This window comes from Dromiciops gliroides, chromosome 3 (genome assembly GCF_019393635.1).
Source record: "Dromiciops gliroides isolate mDroGli1 chromosome 3, mDroGli1.pri, whole genome shotgun sequence".
NCBI lineage: Eukaryota > Metazoa > Chordata > Mammalia > Microbiotheria > Microbiotheriidae > Dromiciops > Dromiciops gliroides.
The window spans coordinates 373,093,753-373,113,582 of record NC_057863.1 but is presented as its reverse complement, the minus strand read 5'-3'; positions in this window follow the sequence as shown (position 1 = coordinate 373,113,582).

Sequence of the window (19,830 nt, the reverse complement as noted above, 5' to 3'; positions counted from 1 at the left end):
CATTTTCCTTTTTTGTCATATTAGCCAATTGGATAGGTGTGAAGTGGTACCTCAGAGTAGTTTTAATTTGCATTTATTTAGTAATGATTGAGAACATTTTTTCATATGGCTGTAGAAAGCTGTAATTTCTTCATCTGAAAACTGCCTGTTTATATCCTTTGACCATTTCTTAATTAAGGCATGAATTGTATTCTTAGATATTTGATTCAGTTCTCTATATAGTCTAGAAACAAGACCTTTATCAGAAACATTGGCTATAAAAATTGTTTCCCAACTTTCTTCTTTCTTTCTAATCTTGTTGGCATTGGTTTTGTTTCTGCAAAAACTTTTTAATTAATGTAATCAAAAGGATCCATTTTGCATTTCATAATGCAAAATATCTCATCTTTCATCATAAAGCCTTCCCCTCTCCATATATTCAAAAGTAAACTATTTCTTTTCTAATTTGCATTTGGTATCACCCTTAATGTCTAGATCATGTACCCATTTTGACTTTATTTTGGTGTATGGTATAAGATGTTGGTCTATGCTTAGTTTCTGCCATACCATTTTCCAGTTTTCTCAGCAGTTTTTGTCATATAGTGAGTTCTTATAATGTGGTTAGAGTCTTTGGGTTTATCAAACAGGAGATTGCTATATTCATTTACTGTTGTGGTTTGTGTGCCTAATGTATTCCACTGATCAACCACTCTGTAACAAATAGTTTTGATTGTTGCTGCCTTAATATAGTTTTAGTTCTTGTATGGCTAGGCTACCTTTGCATTTTTTCATTAATTCCCTTTATTTTTTTGAACTTTTATTCTTCCAGATGAATTTTGTTAGTATTTTTCTAGCTCCAAGAAATAATGTTTTTGTAGTTTGATTGGTATGACACTAAATACGTAAATTAATTTAGGTATAACTTCAATTTTTATTAGATTATCTCAGCCTACTCATAAGCAATTGATATTTTTTCCATTTGTTTAGATGTGATTTTATTTGTGTGAAAAGTGTTTTGTAATTGTGTTCATATAGTTCCTGGGTTTGCTTTGACAAGTAGACTCCCAAATATTTTATATTGTCTACCATTATTTTAAATGGAATTTCTCACTCTATCGCTTGATGTTGCACTTTGTTGGTCATATACAGAAATGCTGAGGATTTATGTGGGTTTATTTTATATACTGAAACTTTGCTGAAGTTACTAATTGTTTCAAGTAGTTTTTTAGTTTATTCTTTAGGAATCTATAGAGGATTCTTTTTTTAAAAATTGAACTATGTTATAGAAATGCTTGTTTTATTTCATAAATTAAAAAAATTATAAAACCAATTTATTCAACAATTTAAGTGTAATATAATTAAAAAACGGAAAGAATCAGAATTGGAAATGAAGTAATAAAGCTCTCTAATTTTTTTTCTTATTTAGAATTTTTCACCTTTGCTTTGTCTGAGATAAGGATTGCTACCCTTGCTGTTTTTTTTAACTTCAGCTGAAGTAGAATATATTCTGCTCCAGCATTTTACCTTTACTCTATTTGTATCTCTCTGCTTCATATGTGTTTCTTGTAAACAATATATTCTAGGATTGTGTTTTTTAATCCACTCTGCTATTTGCTTCCATTTTATGGAATAGTTTATCCCATTAATGTTCACAGTTATGATTACTAGCTATATGTTTCTCTGCCTTCTATTTCCCCTCCCTTGTTTATACTTTTCTCCCTTTCCCTTCTCACCAGTGTTTTGCTTCTGAACACCACCTCCCTCAATCTACCCTCCCTTTCTATCAGCCCTAACTTCCTTTTGCCCTTTCCTGTTTTACCTCCTAGTTTTGCCCTCCCTTCTATCAACACCCCACCATTTAATTTACCCTTTTCCTTCTTACTTCTGTATAGGGTAAACTAAAATTCTATACCCAATTGAGTGTGTATATTATTCCCTCTTTGAGCCAAATCAGATGAGAGTAAGGTTGAAACAATGCTCACCCCCCCTTCTTTCCATCTATTAATAATAGGTCTTTTGTGCCTCTTCATGAGATGTGTTTTAGCCTATTCTGCTTTCCCTTTCCTCTACTCCTCATATAATCCTTTTTGTCACCCCTTAAGTTTGTGTGTGTGTGTGTGTGTGTGTGAGGCAATTGGGGTTAAGTGACTTGCCTAGGGTCACACAGCTATTAAGTGTTAAGTGTCTGAGGCCGGATTTGAACTTGGGTCCTCCTGAATCCAGGGCCAGTGCACTAACCACTGTGCCACCTAGCTGCCCCAGTTTTTTTTTAATATCATCAAATCAAAATCTACTTATAATCATATCCTCTCTCTATGTATACTCCTCCTATCTGCATTAATAGAGATATAGTTCTCAAGAGTTACTAGTATCTTCTTCCCATGTAGGGTTAGAAACATTTTAACCTTATTGAATCACATTTTTATTTTTTCCCTCTGTTTTCCCTTTGTATGCTTTTCTTGAGTCTTGTATTTGTAGATTGAATTTTCTGTTCAGTTGTGGGTTTTTCATTAGGAAATTTTAAAGTCCCCCTATTTCACTGAGTGCCCATCATTTTCTCTAAAAGATTATGATTAATTTTGTGGGGTAGTACATTCATGGTTGTAATCCAAGTTCCTTTGCCCTCCAGAATATCATATTCCAAGCCCTCCAGTCCTTTAATGTTGAGTCTGTCAGGTTCTTTGTAATCCTGATTGTTATTTCTTGATATTTAAATTGTTTCTCTCTGGATGCCTGCGGTATTTTCTCCTATATATGATAATTTTGAAATTTGGCTGTGATATTCCTTGGAGTGTTCTGTTTGAGCTCTCTTTCAGGAGGTGATCAGTGTATTCTTTCAATCACTATTTTTTCCTCTCTGGTTCTAAGACATTGGGGCAATTCTCCTTGATAATGTCACTAAACATGTCGTCCAGGCTCTTCTTTTAATCATGGCCCTAAGGTTATTCTTAAATTGTCCCTCCTGTATTTATTTTCCAGGTTTGTTCTTTTTCTGAAGAGATATTTTATGTTGTCTTCTACTTTTATATTCTTTTGATTCTGCTTTTCTTCTTTCTGTTGTCTCATTGAGTCATTCACTTCTATCTGCCCAATTTTGATTCTTAAAGAATTATTTTCTCTAGTCAGCTTTTGTACCTCCTTTTCTATTTGTCCAATAATACTTTAAGGCATTATTTTCTTTTTCCAAAGTATTCATACTCTCTTGCATAACTTGCATTTCTTTTCCCAATTTTTCTTCTACCTCTCTTAATTAGTTTATACAATATTTTTTGAGCTCTTCCAAGAGGCCTTTTTGGTTTTGAGACCAATTCCTCTTCCTCTTTAAGGCTTCACATGTCTGCATTTTGACATTGTTGTCCTCCTGTGAGTTTATGTTTTGGTCCTCCCTGTTGCCATAGTAGTTTACTTTGGTGAGGGTTCTTTACTGTTTCTTATTAATATTTTAGCATATTCCATGCTTTTTAAAGTTGAGCTCTGCTCCTGGGGTATAGTGTACACTGTCCCAAGCTTCTTTTGCTGGGGGCCAGGGGCCTAGTCACTGGCTTTCTGCTCCGAGGCCTCAGAAGCTTGCAGCCTACTAAACACACTGGGGTGGCCCAGCTTAGTTGTACCTGTTGGGTAGTAGATACCCTAGATGGCAGATTACCTTCTTCATTGAAGTGCGGGGCCTCACAACTGGCCTGCTGTACCACTAGCTTGCTGAGATAGGACTGAGGGCCCTCAGTTGCTTATCTGTGCTGTGACTAAGAACCTTCTTCTGGCTTTCCAAGACACCCTCTGTGCTGAGCTGTGCTCCTCTGTCTCTTCTCAAGTGAGACAGACATTTTCTGAAGACTTTCTAGGTTATCTTAAGCCAGAAGATTGTTTCACTCCATCTTTTCATAGGTTCTATAGCTCCAGAATCCATTTAGAGGCTTAATTTAATGTTGTTTCCAAGGGAAATTTGGGAGAACTAAGTCAACTTCTTGGTTTCTGTCTGCCATCATGGCTCTGCCTCCTGAGATTTACCATTAGCCATGTTTCAAAAAAAACCAGAGACCCCCCCCCCAAAAAAAATAAGAAAAATAAAGTACAAAAAAGTATACTTTTATCCACATTCAGACTCCATCAGTTCTTTCTCTGGAGGTAGATAGCAGTTTTATCATGTCTTTTGGAATTCTCTCACTTTCCAGTTATATGTAATCCCCCTTTATATATTAGAATCTAGATATAACCATAAAAATGACAATCAAAAATTTTTAAATGTAAATGTAGGAGACAAAAGACACAGTAGACTCAACAAATTCTTGGAAGACACACAGGAGTCTTCATAAGTAGGAGGAATAGCACTTATTCTGAAAAGAAGAAGGACCTTGGAGAAGAACATGGAAAAATGACAAGGACATGTACAGGGTGTGGTTACATTTAGGAAAGAAGGAAGTCTGGAGATCTATTACTGGTGACCTCTCTTCTTTTAATAAAGTAAAAAGGGAGGTAATCTGTTGACGGTAAGGGAATCAAGAGACAGTTTGCTTGCACTGTCTCTGTCTCTGTGTCTGTGTCTCTGTGTCTGTGTCTCTGTCTATTCTCTGACCCTCTCTTGCTCATTTTGGGGCCTTTGTATGGAATTATTTCCTATTTTGCCATCTATTTTGACTTCCTGCAAGACTCAGCTTATTTGCCATTTCCCATAGGAAACCTTTACTTGTTCTACTATGCGTTAATTCATCAATCCCTCCCTAAATTACAATACATAAACTTTTATGGTTAGATATGGTGTCCTAACTACACAGGATATAGAGCCAACTGTCATTGTTTTTATTGCATAATTGTGTCACCAGTTCCTGGCACAGTGTGGCTACATACAGTAGGCACTTAATAAATGATTGTTGAATTGGATTAGAATGGGAGTGAGGAGGTTTCAAACATCCTCTTTTGAACATTTAATAGGTAGTCACTTTTTCCTTGTTCTTATTAATCCTTCTATCATTATCCCCCTTTCTGTCACCTATCAATTGTGCTTTTTGGGAGACTCCTAGTTAGCTTTTCAGATGAATGGGGGAAATAGCTAGTTTTACTTCTTTCAGCTTCAGTTTTTTAAAAAAAAATTATTTATTTGTTTGTTTGTTTTCAACCTTTGTTTAGATAAGATTTCCAATTTCAAATTTTTTCTCCCTCCCTCCCTTCCCTGCCCTCCCTCCCCTAGACAGCAGGTAATCTGATATATAACATTAAACATATTTCTGCATTAGTCATGTTATATAAGAAGAATCAGAGCAAGAAGGAAAAACCTCAAAAAAGAAAAACAACAGCACCAAAACCAAAAGAGATAGTATGGTACAATCAGCATCCATATTCCACAATTTCTTTTCTTTTCTTTTTTTTTCTGGATTTGGAGAGCCTTTTTCATCATGAGTCCTTTGGAACTTTCTTGTACCATTGGATTGGTGAGAAGAATCTGGTATATCACTGTTCGTCAACACACAATGTTGATGATACTGTGCACAATGTTCTTCTGGTTCTGCTCATCTCACTCATCATCAGCCCATGCAAGACCCTCCAGGTTTCTCTGAACTCCTCCTGCTCATCATTTCTTACAGCACAATAGTATTCCATTACATTCATATACCACAACTTGTCCAGCCATTCCCCAATTGATGGGCATCCCCTCAACTTCCAATTCCTTGCCACCACAAAAAGAGCAGCTATAAATATTTTTGTACTTGTGGGTCCTTTTCCCTTTTCCATGATCTCTTTGGGAAAACCCCGAAAGTGTTATTGCTGGCTCAAAGGGTGTGCACAACTTCACAGCCCTTTGGGCATAATTCCAAATTGCTCTCCAGAATGGTTGGATCAGTTCACAGCTCCATCAACAATTTTCCGCTTCAATCTGTAGGCAGCACTTGAATATTTTTTCCTTAGGAGAACAGTGTCATTTCTTATCTTGCTTTGGGAAATCCTTTGCTTTATAAGAACCAAATCAAATGTTTCATGGGCAAAAACAACAACAACAAAAAGTTTTCATATTATATAATACCAATCTTCTTCATTCATCAGTAGGTCAAGGACTTGTGATTTTACAGGATATGGCTAGTCCATAGTTATTTATTATTTTTTTTTGTGGGGCAATGAGGATTAAGTGATTTGCCCAAGGTCATACAGCTAGTAAGTATCAAGTGTCTGAGGCTGGATTTGAATTCAGGTCCTCCTGATTCCAGGGCCAGTGTTTTATCAACTGTACCACCTAGCTGCCCCAGTCCATAGTTATAATCTTAGAATTTTGCCTCAGGCTATGGGAGGGCAGTCTGGCAGTCAATCAACAAGCATTAATTTAGCTTTTACTATGTATGATTCAAGTAACGTGCTAAGCATGGGAGATACAAATATAAGCAAACATAGTTGCTGTGTGACCTTGGCAAAGTTAATTTATCTCTCATTTACAAAATAAAGATGCATAAGAGAAAGAAAATAGCGCTTAAAATGCATGAAGAAGGGGGGCAGCTAGGTGGCGCAGTGGATAGAGCACTGGTCCTGGAGTCAGGAGTACCTGAGTTCAAATCTGGCCTCAGACACTTAACACTTACTAGCTGTGTGACCCTGGGCAAGTAAGTCACTTAACCCCAATTGCCTCACTTAAAAAAAATGCATGAAGAAAATTACTGATGACTTTTGAGTTTATATCAGAAACTTTAAAAAATTTACTGCCTTTCCAACATGATCTCAATACCTAGTGAGCCTTCTCTTACAGGAAAGGGAAAAATTAAATAAAAACAACTAATATGGCAAATATATCTGACTATGTAAATAAAATGTGAGTCCATAGTTCTACACCTCCTCAAGGAAAGGAGGGAGGTATTTTTCCTCTTCTCTGGGACCAAGATTGATTATTACAATTACACAAAATTTGGCTTCTTAGTATTCTTTTCATATACATTACTGTAGTCATCATGTATATGGATTTTATTAATTCATTCCATATTAGTTCAAACAAATCCTTCATGGCTTCTAAAAATCCTTTATCTTTAAGCTTTGGAATTTATTTCCAGTTCTAAGTTTATAGTTTGTGAAGAAGAAAACAAAAACAAAACCCTCCCCCTAGAAATCAATCAATTCTAATTTGTGGAGTTGTGGAGCCAAATTATTTGGTTGGTTGACTGAAGCAATTATTTACATGACTATAACCAAGCTGCTTAAATTGTGGAGAAATTTACTTTGACTTCTAAGTAGTTTTTCAAATATACACAACTAAAGAAATAATTTGACCAGTTTCTTAAAGTGCTTTGTTTTCAATAAATCAATCTTTTGTTTTGAAGTTAAGGAAGCCATACCAATCATTGACCAAACTAATTGGATGCCTGGATATCTTGCATGCACAACCATAATTTCTGGTTACATTGACAACTCTTCTTTGTTTCCTGACTACTTTCCTCCTGTTGTAGATCAGTTTTGTTCAGGAATAGCTGCAAATAATTACATAAGAATCTAGACTTAATAAAAATTAGGAATTGGAGGAATGGATGCCTACTATAACAAAAGGTACAAAGCTATCAGAGCCAAAGAAAATGGCATTTCTCACTATTTAGGATAATATAAACACAAATTTAGGGCTGAAAAGGACCACAAAGGCCATCTACTACTACCCTGCTTATTTTACGAGTCATAGGAGATGAGGTGACAATGAATATCACATAGACAGTGAGTAACAGGGGCAGGGTTTGAACCCTGGAGCTTTAAGTGAAGAACCAGAGCTCTTTCCACCTCAGCCTTACCCTGGACATAGGAACAAGAGACTATTAACAATGCTTCTATATTTCAAGTTTGAATTTCTGAACATTCAAATAGATTTTAGGGGAAATAGAGTAAAATCTCAAAGGAGCAATAATAGTCATTTATTGGTGTATAGTAATATCATATTAGCCAGAGTGGAGGTTTTTTTATAACCTAATTGAGAGGGCTAAGATTCTTGAAATAGAGTAAAGGCATATAGGGAGATGTCATAATGAATTTCCACACTTAACATCTCTAATCTCCTTTTAAAGAGCAAGCTGGCCAGATCCTCTCCAGATGCTATTTTCCTGTTTTTTCTAATTAAATCCAGATGCATGCTTAAGTTTGGGAAAAAAATAGGTGTGCTAATTATTTAGTTAGAGAGTGTGAGGAAAATTATTTTCTCCTAAGCCTTAGGTTCATAAAATGTTGTCAAGTATTTACTTAGGTCCTAGTTTGCACCTATGTTTAAGAAATTTTGCTGCTGTAAAAATGGAAAAAAAAAATATATATATTTGTAATTTTACCCAACTGGAAACTTATTTATTCCTTAAATTTTTTCTTCTCCCTCATGTTTGGACTCCCATGTGCCACTTAAATGCAGTACCCACCTGTTCTGGGCAACATTCCCTCTATTCATTAGATGGTTAGCTCCTTGAAGTGAGGGACTGTTTTTCTCCCTCTCTTTGCCTTTACATTTCCAGTGCTTTGTTTCAGTTGCTTACATACAGTAGGCACTTAATAATGTTTATTGACTTGATTTGAATCTTCCCAACAGTTGATCTTCACACACACACACACACACACACACACACACACACACTTGAGTGAGCTTTTGTGATGGTGTTTGCATGTCTTCTATCACTTAACCCAACCTACTTATTGAATAGTCTTGAAATCATCAAGGACCTACAATGGAGGTATGAATAGGGGGCCAGCATAGAAACATAAAAACAACCTGGATGCCTGTGAAAGCATAGAATCCAGTTTTATAGTAAAGATAGGAAAAAGATAAGGCAGAAGTGGAATAATACTCTACCTCAGTAATACTCTACCTTTGCTAAAATGGGAGAAGAAATCATATAAATTTATTTCATACTTTCCAGTTTAGGTATAGACATTACAGGTCTAAGAAGTGAAGGGTAAATACTGATTGATTAATTGATTGATGAACACCTTTAGTAGCATAACTTGTAGAACTATTAACATAAAAGAACCAGAGGGATAGGTTCCTGTGGGATGGAAGTACCTTTGCATCTGGGAGCCTGTGGGCTAATGTGCCTGTGTGGACCTGGCAGTGTCTTTTGCTTGGAAATTGTCTTGGGAAACAGGTACCTGGAATAGATAAGGTAGAGTTCAAAAGAGTAAAAAAAAAGCTATATGTTTAAAGTTTGGTGTAAATTTTAAGGATAAAGGTAGAAGCAACCTCCAGGATCTTTTCTAAGATGTTTAACACAGTCCAACAGAACTTGAGGATGATTGCTGGGCTTTTCTTATGCTTTACTTAGTTTTTTGTTTTTTTCTTTGCAGGGCAATGAGGGTTAAGTGACTTGCCTAGGGTAACACAGCTAGTAAGTGTCAAGTGTCTGAGGCCGGCTTTGAACTCAGGTCCTCCTGAATCCAGGGCCAGTGCTTTATCCACTGCACCACTACTGACCTCTTATGCTTTACTTAGTATTATAAATAGATTGCAAGATTGTGGGTATATGGGTGGCCCCAAAAATGTTAAATGGAGTCTCTTGGTGGAGTGAATGAACCTATAATGATCATTGGTCTATTTTATTTAAGGCCCTACTTAGTCTAATAATTATTTTTCCCATAAGAATTTTTTATTAGAAATCTTTGTAATTTCTCTGCATTTGTATTGATATTTTATTTCCAAGATAATCTAGTATTCTATAAAAATTAATTTCTGTTTGACATAGATAGTACTCCCCTCAGTAATTGATTCCCCCACCCAGAAATAACAATTAAGGGAATTGCTAGATTGCTCTCCTAGCAATTTTTAAAAAATAAAACAATTGTAACAAGTATCTCTGACAAAGGCCTCATTTCTCAAATATATAGAGAACTGAGACAAATTTATAAAAATACAAGTCATTCCCCAATTGATAAATGGCCAAAGGATATGAACAAGCAGTTTTCAGATGAAGAAATGAATGCAATCTATTGTAATATGAAAAACATGTTCTAAATCACTATCGATTAGAGAAATGCAAATTAAAACAACTCTGAGGTACCACTTCACACTTATCAGATTGACTAATATGACAAAAAATGAAAATGTTGGATGTTGGAGGGGATGTGGGAAAACTGATACTCTAATGCATTGTTGGTGGAGCTGTGAACTGATCCAACCAGAAGAGAGCAATTTGGAACTATGCCCAAAGAGCTATAAAACTGTGCATACCCTTTGATCTAACAATATTACTTCTAGGTCTATATCCCAAAGACATTTTTAAAAAGGAGAAAAATACCTATTTGGACAAAAATATTTATATCAGCTATTTTTGTGGTGACTAAGAATTGGAAATCAAAGGGATGCTCATTAATTGGAGAATGGCTAAACAAGCTGTGGTATATGATTTTGATGGAATATTATTGTGCTATAAGAAATGACAAACAGGATGATTTCAGAAAGACCTGGAAAGACTTACATGAATGGATGCAAAGTGAAGTGAACAGAATCAGGAGAATGTTGTACACAGTAACAGCAATATTATATGATGAAGAATTGTGAATGACAGCAGTTCTGAGCAATACAATGATCCACAACCATCTCAAAGGACTAATCATGAAGCATACTATCCACCTCCAGAGAAAGAACTGTTTTTGTTTGAATACAGAATGAAAAATGTTATTTTTCATTTTCTTTCTTTCATTATTTTTGTTTTATTTGAATTTTCTTGTACAAAATGATTAATATGGAAATGTTTTACATGATTGCATGTGTACAACCTACATCAGATTGCTTACTGCCTCTGGGAAGGAGAAGGAAAAGAATGAGGGATAAAATTTGGAACTGAAAACTTAAAAAAAACCCAAATGGTAAAAAATGTTTTAACATGTAATTTGGGGAAAATAAATTATATTACATAAATAAAAGGAAGTACCATATTTTAATTAATTTTACATTTAGAATTTTATTTCCCCAAATTACATGTAAAATACAAATTTTGACATCATTAAAAAAAAAAACTTTGTGTTCCAAATTCTCTTCTTCCCTCCCTCTTCCCCCCCAAGAACTCAAGCAATTCAATATAAGCTATATATGAGCAGTCATGCAAAAACATTTCCACATTAGCAAGGTTGTGAAAGAAAACAGACAAAAACAAAACTTCAGATAAAGTAACTAACCAAAAAAACTATCCTTCAATCTGTATTCAGATACCATCAGTTCTTTCTCTATAAATAGACTGCATTTTTCATAAGACTTTCAGAGTTGTCTTGGATCATTGCATTGCTGAAAATAACCAAGCCATTCACAGCAGATCATCTCACAATATTGCTGTTATTTTGTATACAGTACATTTTACTTTGCATCAGCTCATGCAGGTCCTTCCAGGTCTTTCTGATAGCATCCTACTCATCATTTTAAAAAAATAGTAAACTACATTTATATAATACTTTAAAGAGAGATTTCCTTACAATAAACCCATGAGGTTGATTATTGCAACAACAGTAATAGATAACATTTTTATAGTACGTAATACCTAGCAATGAATTTTCCTTACACTAGACAAGCAAAGTATTATATGTTTTGTCATCATCATCCATCAATCCTCCTCATCACCCTCAATCGAGCCTCATCTTCTTCATTCAGGGAAGTACCATATTTTAAAAAAGAAAATGTACACTAACTTTTTTCTTTCAAGGCAATGAGGGTTAAGTGGCTTTCCCAGGGTCATGCAGATAGTAAGTGTCAAGTTTCTGAGCTGGCATTTGAACTCAGGTCCTCCTGAATCCAGGAGTAGTGCTTTACCCACTGCGCCACCTGGCTGACCCATACACTAACTTTTAATGTGATTTGGAAAGACCTAAGATTTCATATCTTTGCGTACTTTATCCATTGAATCATATCATTGCCCCTTAAGCATTGCTCCTGAAGGCTAACTCAGAGCCAACCATTGGGTGACAAGCCTTGTCACAGTTAGAAAGGCAAGTCCTTCAATGACACAGAGTCCAAAATCAGAACTATCTTAGATATTTTTCTAGTTTGGAAGGCCCTTTTAGAGCTCGTACTCCAATCTCATCAGTTCAGAGAATGAGATATAAGTTTGGTAGTGAATTGAATAAACTATAGAATCAAATATAGGGTCTTCTGTTTGACTATTAATACCCTTCATACATCCTTCATGCCTTTTTATTCACCTGACACTGCTCTTCACATACCCTTCCACCCAGAGAAACTCCATCTCCTGACTCTTGCCTTTTCATTGGGTGTCCTTTACTCTTAGCAAGATCTGCCCATCTCACTTTTGCTTCCTGGATTCCCTGAAGAATCAATTCAATTCTCACCTTCTGCTGGAGTTCTTTGTTCCTCTCACTACTAAATGAGATTACTTTCCGTCAACTCTGTATAATTTTGGATATACGTAGTTATTTGTATGTTGACTTTCCCATTAGAATGTTAGTTTTTTGAGGGCAGGGACTTTCTTTGAACCAATAGTGTTTAATACAGTACCCAGCACATAGTGAATTGATGTTTATTTACTTGACTTGAGTATTGGTTTATTTTTTTCCAGAGCCAACCTTAGTCCAGTATTTCATTGCTGTATACAAAGTTTCTATCAGATATCCTGGCAAATAAAGTCACCTTCTCAATGTGATGTAATACCTACCAGAGGAGGATTTACCCCTTAAGAGAAATAATGTATAGAAGTCTCCAACCTGTGAAATGAGGAAATGGGGTTAGGAATGGAGAGTAGAGAGAGTCCACAGCTAGAGAGGCCTATATTGAAATCTTATCTTGAGGAAGATATTTCTTAATTTATGAAATGTAAGCGCTTTTGCCATTGGAAAATAACAATAGGTACAAAGACTTTGTCTTCAAGGCAAATTGGCATAACTGATATGGTGGTCAAATTGCCCTTTTCGTAGGGCATAATAATAATTAGACATTACTGTCAAATACTGAACTATCAGTTTGTTAAGATAATTAATGATTTGATGAATTAATTATTTACTAGTCCAAATGACTATTATCTAAACAACTATTCACAGGTACAATCAATAGCTATGTACTTTGATTGCTGACCCAAACAGCTGGCATGGGGATTAAATACTTTAGAAATATCTGATGAATTCATTCCTCAGTGATTAACATACTCCCACCCCTTCATTATCTTTTTATTCCAGGGATTCTGAAGCCACTGGCTGTTATTGTACAAACTTCATTCTTGCCCCCTCTCCAGGATGCTCCTTTATTTCTACCTCTCACATCAATATCCCACTCTAAAGTTATCCACTCCTTCCACCATGTTTTCTAGACTGTCCACTTCATAGTCAGAGGTGTGGTGGTAAATAACAATCAGATCTATGAAAAAAGTATGCTTGAAGAATTTTTAAGTTTAATTTGCATTAACATTTTCTCTTTCTTTATTAAGTCTAGAAATTAACAAAAACAAGAAATCACAACCTGATTTGTAGTATCTGCTGATTTTTGAAGGATAAATGCTCACACAGAAAACTTAATAACTGGCTCTCTTTAGAGAGGTGAGGTGACTCTAGCACATCCTTGTCCAGTTGTAACAAATTAGCTTTCATTGAACACCTTTCCTCTCTTGATCTCTCCATTTTCTTGCAGTCACTGAAACCTGGATCCCTCCTGATTATACAATTTCCCTGTCTATTTTTTTTTAGAAATAGTTACATTTTCATTCATCTTCCACTCCACCCCCAAGTTAATATCCATCATGGGGGAGTTATTACTCCCCATTGACCTCTCTCCAGGTTCTCTCTTGATGACCATTCTTCCTTAGTCTTTGAGCTTCATACTATCCATATTTACTAGCCAATCAAGATTCTTGTGACTATTGTCTGCCAACCTAAGTATGTAGTCTCTGACATTCTTGTCTTTGATATCCAAGATTGCTTATGGCTACTGTTTATGGAAAAGTAACACCAAGACAGGGTTCCCTGGGCACAGCAAAAGTGTCAGTTACTATGTTGTTCCTTAGTCTCTTTGATTCCTTTTCTTCTTTTTTTACTCTAGATGTTCTTTATATTGTTTACATTGGTACTTCTTCCTCTCTCCATCTTTTCTTTCCCAGTATGACTGGCACACATGGACACTGCAGGTTCTGTGACTTGGAGTCTCAATGCTGCTGGCTGTTTTCCCAGATTGAATATTTGAGGAATATTCTTCTGCATTGAATGTTCTTCAATGTCCTCTAAATGTTTCACTCTTTCTCCCACTTGCAGCTTTGTGGGAAAGGTCATTATCACTGATAGACAAATGAATTAACCTTTACTGAAATAAAAAAGAGATTCAAGGAATGTAGAAGAAGCAACATCAGGCCAAGACTGGGTGGAAGAGAGGGAGGAACAAATTAGAGCTCCAAATGGGAGAAATAGTGAAGCATCTACCTTTCCCAAGAGCTTGTAAACTTTGATAATCTCCATTCCTGACTTGGGCTAGTTACACCCCTCCTTAGGCAACCCAAAGACTTTTTGATCCTTGGGGATTATGACATTAATGCTGAATTAAATGACAGCATCCTATCAGTTTAGCCTCCTGCAGCTCTGAATACCTGAGCTCAAGAGATTCACCAGCCTGAGCTTTTCTGTGGCAAAAATTATAGTCACATACTACCATCAGGCTCCCTGGGGTCTTTTCAATGAATTTCTATTCTCAGGAATGATGATGGTTACTGATTTTTGTTAGAACACTAACACACGACTTCTCTGTTTTCATCCAAGTTAACTTTAACAGTTTTAATAGGGACAGGAACAATTTATTAAATGAGGACATTGGAAAAGATGATCTTTATGGTCCCTTTCTAATCTGTCATTCTCTGGTTTTGTGATTCTAAGTATGGGTGCTGTGGCATATAAGGCATTAATTCCTGGGCCCTAATCTCAATATGCTGGTTACAAGAGAGACACATCAATTCATAGAACTTGAAAAAAAGACAACAATATTCTGACATTGTAAATAAACATGTGCTTGATTTCTGTCAGCATTCTAACTGTCTAATACAATGTTCTTCCATTACAATTACTTAAGCACTCATGAATACATCTAACTAGACTACTGTCTAGCCATCATTTCCTATTATTTCTTCCATGAGATTTACTGGGCATCTCTTCTACTACACTTATTGTATGTCACTCTCATTGTCCTAGGGAGTGTCCAGCACTAGCTTTATCAGGTCATTAACTCTTTCTCCTCCCAAATTTAAATATAAAGTCCCTTTGACTGGGTCAGCACACCTCTTGGCAAAAATGTCTTTCTTAATATTCATAGGATTCTTTTTCTCATTTGCCAAGAACTCATTTCAATTTCAGAAGTCATTGAAGCAACATGGTGGCCCAGGGGATAGAGTAGTGGGCCTGGAGTCAGGAAGACTTGAATTCAAATCTGGCTTCAGACACTTGCTAGCTGTATGACCCTGGGCAAGTTATTTAACCTCTATTTCCTTCAGTTTCTTCAACTGTAAAATGCAGATAATAACATGACCTACCTCAAAGTGTTGTTGTGAGAATCAAATGAAATATGTAAAGCACTTAACACAGTGGCTGGCACATAGTAAGGACTTAATAAATTCTTATTATTTTCTACCTCCCTTCTGTTCTTGCTATTAATAATGAGGCTAGATGTGTAATTCTGATTAAACACAGTAGAGGATAGTGTAATTCTTCTGAATTGCGCTAGAATTCTGACTCCTCTATTGTGTTATCCTGGACGAATCAGATAACTTCTCTGAGCCTCAGTTATCTCATTTGTCCTACCTGCATTACCTTGTTTGTTTTTTCTTGTGAAATTTAAGTAAAATAATGTATGCGAAAATATTTCACAAAACTGAAACTGCAAAGGGTCTCAAAATGTAAGGTGCTACTATTTCCATGTTCTCTTTTCTCTTCTTTTTGAAAGATATAGCCAGCAGGAAGAAGAGATAAAAACAACATCTGTTCCCCTAAGCCCTTAAGATTCCTGTGCAGGACTCCAAAGTCATTAGCAATACTCTCAGGTTCCTTATGTCTGTATCATTTGTTCTGAGGTGAATCAACAGATGTAGGTAGTGGTTAGTTGATGGCCTGAGGAGTCATGGTAGTCTCTCCATCATGTTTCAGATACAAAGTCCAGGAAGAGAGTACAATTTCCTCTTGCCATTTCTTAGTAATCCATATTAGGGAGTCCCTGAAACATAATGGATTTGTCTCTTTCTCTTGAGGTGAAGGTATAAGTATCCTTTTCAAACAGCTAGCACCTGTCCATACTGAGTGTTCTATTGGATATGATCTTCAGACTTTTATCCTGAAGACCAGGGTTTGAATCCTTACCCCAACATTTATTGTATGATCTTGAGTAAATTGCAAGTTGCAAATTCTGCCTTTCAGTTTTCCATGTGCAAAATGAAAGTCATAATGCCTAGTGTCCTATGGCATAGTTTGATACAGGATCAAATGAGATAATGGATATAAACATGATATATAAATTGAATGGTATTATTGCAGCATTGATTATCAATAATTCTCAAGAGTTTATGTAGCACCATACTGAAAATTTTCTTTTCCTTTTTCCTACTATCATATCCTTTCAGTCAGTGATCTTTTGATACTGGATTCCCCTCTGCCTCTTTGGGATTTTTCACTTCCTTGTATCCTTACTTGAATGACTTCTTCTATGCCCTCTAGGAACATTGTGAGGTGGCATGTTATAGTGGAAAGAAGACAGGTTATAGAGTCAGAGGCTTCAGTTGAAATCCAGCCTACTAACTTTGTGACCAGTGCCAAGTCACTTAATTTTCCTGGGCCTCAGTTTCCTTACCTATTAAATAATGAAGTTGAACTCGATGGGCAATTAGATTCCTCCCAGGTTTATATCTATGAACTTATTAACCTCTGTCTTCTCTATTAAGTCAGAGTATATGAGAGAGACTTCCACTAAGGTCCAACTCTAATGTCTTATTATGGGCTTTTTATGGACCTACCTACAAAGCTGGAAAGGTTTTGAATATAGGCTATGTGTTGACTGGAATCAAGTTAGATAAGTTAGTCGATGCTTACCACCAGATAAATTCTAAACCTATTATCCTAGTATCCTATGATCAGATAAGGCACAGATACCTGAGGCAAAGTCTGATTGGGCAGGTTGCAGGAGAGACAAAGCAACTCATGTAACAAATTAAAAAGGAGACAATATTCCAATACTATAGGTGAGCACATGGCTGATTCCTGTTACCAGTCCCCCATACAATTTTTCTGTTTCATGATCTCATTCAGGAAAACACCAGGAATCAGTGACTGGCTCATTTTGTTCTTCTCTGAATGGCCTTCACCATCCCTGTAAGCACTCGGTCTAACAAGATATTGAATATGAGAACTATGTTAGGAATGCAACAAAAATATAGGATGGACTGATACCCAAGCCCATAAATGTCAAGAAAATGTTATAACCTTCATAACAGGAAAAGAACATGAGGATGCTAGAATTTACCTTCTCCACAGACCTGAACAGTACCAACAAAAGGCAAAGCCTATGATTGTACTTTTGTTCTCCTTTGTGTCTCTGTGCCTCATTGCTCCTAATTGCTCATGGTTCCCTACTGTATCAAGCCCCTGCTCCTGTTTGGCATCTCACCTTGCTTTTATCATTGCTTCATATTATTTGCTTTTTTTCTTTTTTGAGGCATTATCTTGATTCTCATTCTATAGTTCATATGTTTGCTCATCTATATATGGATTCAGTTCAAGAAGTGTTCTATGAAGCAGAAGGAGGAGGTATATCTGCTTATCTATTAAATTATGAAAACTCTGGTCAGATAACAGTACTGACACCAGGGCCTACAGGCTTCCAGTTGTGAAAAAATTTAGGGAAACATTATTTGATGGCAATTTGTCCCAGCTAAATGACTATAGCTCTTTATCCCTTCACATATTGATCAGTATCAAGTCAATATAACCAATATTATTCTTGTAAAGTAAAATACAGTCCCTGCTCTCAAGGAGTTCACAATCCAGTGGGAGAAACAATATGTAAACAACTATATATAGACAAGAAATGGACATGATAAATTAGAAATATCTTAGAGGGAAAGCATTAGCATTAAGGGAATTACAAAAGGCTTGCTGTAAAAGATGGTCTTTGTCCTGGCATCTGAAGGACTGGGCTTTCTTAATCCTGGTAATTTTTCCCCATTCCCATTCCATGTAATACCTACTTAGGACTGTGCAAGATTCCCTAAGTGCTTGTCATGTTTAGTCTGTGTCGTTGAAGAGCATATCCTTCTGACAAGTTCTATCCAGAATTACTGTGTCACAAGTTATTACCCTCCACAGGGAAAATCCAAGGTCTCCACCTTCATAATATAACATGAACAATAATAAATCCAATCATGTCTACTAAATAATTTCCACCAATAGTAAGGTAATTTTTGGCAAAGACCAATATTTATTTGCAGCAAACATAATTGGCCATAACTTCAGGCAAGAAGGCAAACTTAGCATATCCTTGGCAAGTCATTGGAACAAATCCCCCAATTCATACACATCAAGATGAATTACAGTCCTTTGTGGTGTTTTCCTGGAAATCACCATGGAAACTCTCCATTTAAATGCTTATTCTTTTTCCTCTTAATTCACTGCTATTCAAGGAAAGTGCTGTTTTTATTTCTACTTATTGCTGGTCTCACCTAGCTTATAATTTTCCAAGGTAGATTGTAATGTAATCAAAGGGGAGGGGGATCACCAACTCCTCAAGTACAGACACATAAGCACCCAAGAAAAAATCTTCCAACAAAATATTCCATATTCTCAGATAACCAATTCTGCTTCAACAACTTGAGTTGTTCTTTGATCATTTACCTCTTTAATTTAAACATCCTTATGGGTAAATTTCCTTTTTCTTATAGCTATCGAAGAACTTTGAGTCTTATCTTTCATCTTTCATATCATAAATATTAAGGGAATCATTTAAACTTGTTTAACTAATTAGTGTCATCTCCTTATTTTTAAAGCCATCTGGGACTTTGGCTTTGAAGTCCATAGCAAACCTTGTATTTCCCCATCCCTGCCTAGACACACACATTTATGATCTGAGCCCCAAATCCTTCAGGATAACATGTTTACTTGTTTTTAGAGTTTCTAGGGTTCTGACTGGAATGCTCTCTGCTATCAATATTAAAATAGAAACTATTCAGGGGCATAGTTCTCTAATGCCTCAGTTTTATTTTTAAACAATTCAAATATACAATTTTTCCAGACTTTACCAAAATTGCTATCCATCTCAGGGTGGGAGAGGAGAAGAGATGGGAGGAGAGGGGAGGGAAGGAAAAAGAGAAAAGAGGAGGGAGGAACAGAGGGAGGGAGAGAGATTAATCCTAGGGGAATCATTATTAATACTATCATATATATATATATATGTATACATATATATATATATATATGTCCTAGCTTCTCATTCTTCTAGAATTGGCAATCGTGTGTGTGTGTGTGTGTGTGTGTTTGTGTGTTTTGTGACTTTTTATAAGATACATACTATCAGATGCAGATAGAATACAGGTCCTAGTGGGGGTTTCCTTCCATTAGTCAAGAAAAAAAATATTTTTTGCCTCAACAATCTTTATGTCAATGCACACGAGGAAATTGGGAATATGCAAATTGAATTTAAATATTAAAATAAGGAGGTAAATACAATATGGTTTCATAGGTATTGCTGAGACTCAGTGGGATAGAAGTCATGGGTGGAACACAGTGGTGGCTGAGTATGTCTTCTTCAAAGGACCAGACCTTAAGGAAGAGGAGCAGCACTGTATGTTAAAAAGCTAATCCCCTCTATGGAAAACCATGAGCCTGCGGGCGAAAGCTGAGTGGAGAGCATTTAGTTAAGGATAAAAAGATAGAGAAAACAGAAACGATATTATTATGGGACTATCCTACGGG